Raw genomic sequence first — 6,726 nt, 5'->3', positions numbered from 1 at the left:
TTCAGTTCCTGTGTCTCTCAGCTCCCACTGAAGAAGAGTATTTGCTGGGCTCTGCCGGTTGTTTTATGAGACTTTCCGAGGCAATGAGTAACTAATGAGAGAGTTCCTGTACCAGCTATGAAGACCTTCAGCCGAAAATAATACCTTTCCCCTCAGCTTTCTTGGTGTCCGCAGCACTGTTTCAAGCCATAGGAAGTTTATCCTAGATTATCCTGGAGCAGGAGTAGACTCTGATTTGGTCCTTCCTGCCCAAAGTTCTGTCACTGTGTCCTCCTCTGATTGAAAAATGAGAAAAGGCACTGATTCAGACTTTGAACTTTGTTGGCAGAGGAGAGAGCGGAGACACTGCTCACTGGTGTGCATCCCCAGGGTGTGCGCAGCCCTGACTGCAGGGACAGCTGTGGGGAAGGCTGCGTGGCTCTCGAGGGCACAACAGAAGCGCTTGGTTATAGGGAAACCAGTGTCTGACATCGCTTGCTTAGACTTCAGCAGGATGATGGCGATGTTGTTGCTAATATCCAGCGCGTATTCTCACCACGGTCAGTGTCCCCGCAGGCACAGGGCATGTCCCTCCTCAGGAACTGGCTCAGCAGAGCCGTAAAGTGCATTTCACAAGCAGGAGCAGCCGAGGACACCTCCTCGGCGTTTGCTTTGCCTGTAGATGCAGTAGCCAAGCTCAGCAGCGCAGGGGTGAGCATCGAGGGCTGGCTGTATGCGGAGAGCAGATGAGCAAACAGCACTATTTATTTGCAGGGTTGTTGCAAACACAGTTCACCCTTGAATGCTTCTTAATATAACTTTTTCTATATTTATTGGTTTACCCTTAAAACTGGGAATCATTGTCTGTTAAAAATACATGCATGTGCAAAAGTCCCTTAAAGAGACAGCACTCAGCCTGCCTTCTAGAACGCTACTGGATTAGAAATTATTGCCCAGACTTTAACTAATTTTTGCCTTCAAATTCAATTTAAGGAATTTGAATAAATAAATTTAGCATCTTCCACCATTTTTAGGAAGTTCTATGTCCTGTCCTTGTAGGATTTGACTAAATCTTGGCTTATGGTCTGGTACAAAGTTCAGTCAAAATGCAGTGAAGTGATTTTTGTAGTTTGATTGAAAACAGAGAGGGAGGCACAGGAACAGGCAGGGAATCGGCTCGTGTGCTTCTGCCAAGACAGGAACCGAAGGCGCAAGAGTGTGAGGAGGTCTGTGCCCTTGTGGTCACTGTGTTCCAATTAAAATCCAGGAGAAGGAGGAGGTGTTTGGAGTAATTGAGGATGCAAAAAATATGGAGTTTTGGGGTACTTTTTTGGCCTAGAATAAGGGAAAAGATAGTCAGACAGCAGGTGCTCTGTGATGAGGTTGTCGCGGTGGAAGACACAGCATCAACGGGACCTGGCAAAAGTCCTGTCCAGGTTTGCGCGGGTCTGTGTTGGGCAGCAAGGTGAGCTCAGGTTCACCTGGTTGACTGAAGGCAATGGCAGCGTCCTGTTTTGCAATGGGCTTTAAAATCTGCTGAAGGAAGAGAGACTAAAAAAGTGAGGTGTTACTTGGCCAGAGGCACTGAAAGGGAACATTTCTAAATGGGTAAGAATTACTTTCGCAATGACTTTTTACATTTTTATTTTTATAAAGGCTGTAATTATCTTGTGGGTGTCTTAATTACTGAGGTCTAGAGTTTTGTGGGTTGCATTATCCACCTTTCCATTACATTTAGGAGGGACATAAACCTCCTTTTCCAGAATGCAAAGCAGCCACTAATGACTCAGGCTAGGAGGAACCTCTTCAGAGGGGCGGATACTCCGTAACTCTCCATGGCAAAGGATCCAGCCCTCCAATTTGAGGTATTTGGATCGGGCACTGTCACAGCTGGGTTAGACAGACCGTGGGGTAGAGCCATTAATCCACCACACCAGTTCCTGCTTGTCATCCTTATGGCAACAGCAAAGCAACAAACCCAGAATAAGGCTGCTGAACAGCCTTATGGCTCTAAACAGCCTCAAAGGGAGTTAATTAATAAACACCAGTCTGTTCCTGGGTGTAATCCAAGCCTTAGAAACCTGAGATTTAGGACGTGATAGAGATTGGGCAGAAGTTTCTTTTCCGTCAGGTCTTTTACCCTCTGACTCCAAACTTTGCAGCAGTTTGCATTCCATTTGGTTATCCTCAGTGCCTCCAGGACAGGGAGCACAGCTTGTAATATCCTTCATTTTCACTGCAGATGAGAATTACATTTATATTCATAGAATCATAGAATGGCTTGGGTTGGAAGGGACCTTAAAGCCCATCCAGTTCCAACACCCGGCCACAGGCAGGGACACCTTCCACTAGATCAGGTTGCTCAAAGCCTCCAGGGATGGGGCAGCCACCACTTCTCTGGGCAGTCTGGGCCAGGGACTCTCCCTCCCTCACAGCAAAACATTTCTTCTTAAGATCTCATCTCGATCTCCCCTCTTCAAGCTTAAAACCGTTCCCTGTTGTCTTATCCCTGCACTCCCTGATCAAGAGTCCCTCCCCAGCTTTCCTGGAGCCCCTTCCAGCACTGGAAGCTGCTCTAAGGTCTCCCTGCAGGCTTCTCTTCTCCAGGCTGAACAACCCCAGCCTGTCCTCATAGGAGGAGGTAATCAGCATTGTTGTGAGGGCTAAAGGTTGCTCTTGGAGTCAGCGCATAGCTGGATCTGCACAGACGTGTGGAAGCTGGCAATCGTATCTAGGGGTTGGTTTGTGAGGCAAACAACGGCTGTAACGTGGCTGTAATCCTGCTTCAGAAAACATGTTTCTGCAACAGCGCCCGAGGCTCTGCTCACAGGCTCTCCTGCCTTTCTACTCATTATGGTTCCCCACTTCTAATTCCTTTTTAATATGTGGTGCTACATATTTTGCAACACTTCCATTGTTGAAGAATGACTGTAACACCCAAACCCACTCCCTCCACTTGCCAGATATCTGGGCTGGAAAGCAAAGCTGTTAGGGAATGGTGCTTGAACTTACGCAGCACTCCCCTCCCCTCCCACAAAACCTACTTTTGCCAAGTATAAAGATCATGGAGATGTGATGTGCCCTGATTTCTCAGACTCCCAGCCCATACCCCACATATTTTCCACTGTTGGGATGGACAGATCTCAAGTATGTATTAATAATTCTGTTGATAATTCTATTTTCCAATGGTCCTTCTAGAGCAGGTCCCACACTATGCTGTTAGGCATAGAGGAATGATAAGTGACTTTTATTCTTGGGAAGGAATAAGAATAGCGAAACAAGCATGAAACTAGTGAATATTTTGAAATTTTAAAACACATTGCCTGGAGGGCATGAAACATTCAAATGAAAAGTAGGCATGAATGAAGAAACAGATCCTGCGATAAATAAAGTACAAGAGAAGCCTTCAGGAGGGTGAAGCTGCAGTGCAAGTGTTGGACGCGGATGCCATCTACTGGATCCCCACCCCTGGGAGCTGGCAGTCCTGCAGCCGGTGTCCAGAGAGAGAAAAGTCACCTTCTGGGAGCCCTGGAAACAGGATGAGATCCCTGTGATCACCACGGCAGAAGCTCAGAGAGAGTAAACCCTGCAGAAGGCTGAAGCAACAGTCATGGACAGGTCTACCAAAGCCTTTGGGCTCAGAGGAGGAGCAGGATGCATTTCTGGGACGGTAATTTCCCTCGTGATTTTCATCAGTGCTACGGGAAGTCCCCTGTGGAGTCTGCGCTCGTAGTGATGCAACAGGGAACCACGTCCTGGGCTTCTACTGTCATTTCTATGCTCATATTTCTCTTTCACAAATGTGAATAAATTAGGCTTCAAGAATCTCAGTCATCACGTTAAACAGTTGCTCCTGGACCTTTTAAACTCTCCCTTTTTGAAGTGAAGGCAAGAAATGGAACCGCATTCCAGGAGGGCAAGTATAACCTTTGATCAGGAGCATCCAGGCACTCGCCAGTGTTTCCTGCACAGTGGAGAAAGCAGCCAGGGCCTGCAGAATCTCTTGGATCTGTGCTGAAAGCCCCACCACATCACAGCGGGGCAGTAGGCACCCATGGCTGTTACCAGCAGGCAGCACTGGCCCCTCTTTCCCAGCCGATCTTGACTTAAAGCTAATACTCGTTGCTATCCTACTCTGAGAAATATGGTCTCAAACAGAAGGAAATGTGAAAAGAACTTTGCATTAAATTAGCAATATAGGTCCTCTGCAGGAAATAAAAGTGACTTATCTGTATTAAACTCTGCTGAAATGCTGGCTCTTGTGGTTTCCACTCAAGGAGTCCTATTTCAGTAGCTTTCAGCTTTCACACCTAGCAGCACTCAAGGAAATTAAAGCTATTAGTCTTTGCTTTGCATCACCCAGTCAGAAAACTCAATTTTCTACCTGATCAAACCAATTTGCAAGGTGGTCTCCTGCCTCAGCTGCAGGGTGAGGCTGTATTGTAGCAGAGGTCTGCCAGGTTCCCCTGATTTTGTCCTTTTCCTGGACAGAAAACACGCCTCTGTCATCAGTGGTGTGTGTGGGTTGTTTCTTCTGGGAAATAGAAATGACTGAGGATGACGCTAAGCTTGCCTGCTTCTTGCATGATTTAGGTGCTCCCTGATAGCAAACATGGGACGTTCCCTAGTATCATTCCCAGATCCGCCTCTTTCTCAAGACTGTGTTCCACTGTGGCTGCCCCGCAGCCTGAACCTCAGATATTTTTGTCTACCTAAGAACTTTCACCACCAGTGGGATTTCTTGGAAGTGCTCTGCTGGAAAACCAAGTGCTGATTTGATCTTGTGAAGTGCTGCCAAACAATATTAGCAGTTTTAACTTGCCTGCTGTGGTGTCATCCTGCGTTCTTTCTGTGAGGAACCTATGAAGACTGAGCTGCTCCTCCTTTCCAGTTCAAGGGGAACCATTTACTGACAGTCTTCGGGAAGAAACCTCACTCCTCTGTGGAAAGAACCCGTGCAGGGAATTTCATAAGGAGGAGGAGGAGGCTTCTTGCAGGTCTGTCCCTAATCTATTGCTCACCCAGGGATCCGGAAGGCAGAGCTTTTCTAGGTTGGCCCAAGGAAATGAGGATGTTTTGTTGTTACTGGCTGCTGAGAAAATGAGTGAGTGACTCATTGGTCTTCTGCCACATGCTGCTTTTACAATTGGTTTGTTGAAATTCCAGACAAATGGGCTTTTATCAGCTAAAAAGGGAAATGAGCTCAGTTATTCTGTGTAAATCCAGAACAATTTATTTGTAGACCGAGGGCTTAAACCACGGTGATAGCTTTTGAGACAGCCAGATTGCCTCTTGACATTCCCTCTCCCTTTTGGTTTAAGTCCTGATGAACAAGGACTTTTGGCTTTTCCAGTTTAATTAGATGTGGAGCATCTTTTTGAGGGATAATCCCTTCTCCCTGCTTGTCGCTCTCCTAATGACTGTGCAGCTCAGATGAGCCCTAAGAAAAAGAAGCCAATTTACTCTCCTTTTCCTTGGGGACCTTTTGATGCCGTTCCACGCTTGGCTTACACACAAGTTTGCATCATCTGATCGCTCACACGAAGGGTCCCAGAACACAGCGAGATGAAAGAGCCGTACCACTGCCTGTTCCCCTCAAAATCCGTTTTTTATGCGCTAGACTCAGAGCTTGTGTCTCCAACAGGAAATGCCAGCACTGGGAAGCAGATGTGTACATGAGATACTACTGAAAAGTTAAACAGGGATTGACAAGACGTGCTGTTGGAGATGGCCACTTCCAGCGCTTCATGGACTACAGAGCACTTTTTGCAGAGTAAACTATTCCGCTTGCTATTCATTAGCATCTCACCTGCCTCAAAAAAGAAATTAGGAAAGGTCTGAGTGGAGGAACCCTTGAAGTACTCCTTATATATCATTAAGGTTGGAAAAGACCTCTAAGCTCATCCAGTCCAACCATCAGCCCGACCCCTCTGTGCCCACTAAACCAGATCTTGAAGTGCCACATCTACATGAACCTGGCCTTGAACACCTCCAGGGATGGAGTTCAGTTCTAGCTCCTCACCACAAGAAGGATGTTGAGGCTCTGGAGTGAGTCCAGAGAAGAGCAACGAAGCTGGGGAAGGGGCTGGAGAACAGGCCTTATGAGGAGCGGCTGAGAGAGCTGGGGGGGTTTAGCCTGGAGAAGAGGAGGCTGAGGGGAGACCTCATTGCTCTCTCCAACTCCCTGAAAGGAGGTTGTGGAGAGGAGGGAGCTGGGCTCTTCTCCCAAGGGACAGGGGACAGGACGAGAGGGAATGGCCTCAAGCTCCACCAGGGGAGGGTCAGGCTGGACATTAGGAAAAAGTTTTTCACAGAAAGGGTCATTGGTCCCTGTCCGAGGCTGCCCAGGGAGGGGGTTGAGTCCCCTTCCCTGGAGGGGTTTAAGGCACGGGTGGACGAGGTGCTGAGGGACGTGGGTTAGTGACTGATGGGGATGGTTGGACTCAATGATCCAGTGGGTCTCCTCCAACCCGGTGACTCCATGATTCTGTGATTCCTCCCCCGCACCCCTCGGACGGCGCTGCCGGCAGGGGGCGCTCCGGACGCTCCGCCCCCAGTGAGGTAGCGCCCTCCTCGCGCTCCCATTGGCCCGCGCGCGCGGCGGCGGCGGTCGCTGATTGGCTGCGGCGCCGGGGTCGCTCCTCGCTGATTGGCTGCGGCTTGGGGCGGGCTGGGCGCTGATTGGCTGCGGCGCGGGGAGCGCCCGCCCGCGCGGCGCTGGGGGCGCGGGGGGAGGCGGCGCCGCCT

This window comes from Phaenicophaeus curvirostris, chromosome 21, assembly GCF_032191515.1.
Source record: "Phaenicophaeus curvirostris isolate KB17595 chromosome 21, BPBGC_Pcur_1.0, whole genome shotgun sequence".
NCBI lineage: Eukaryota > Metazoa > Chordata > Aves > Cuculiformes > Cuculidae > Phaenicophaeus > Phaenicophaeus curvirostris.
The sequence above is the reverse complement of the archived record's forward strand: the minus strand, read 5'-3'. Positions refer to the sequence as shown.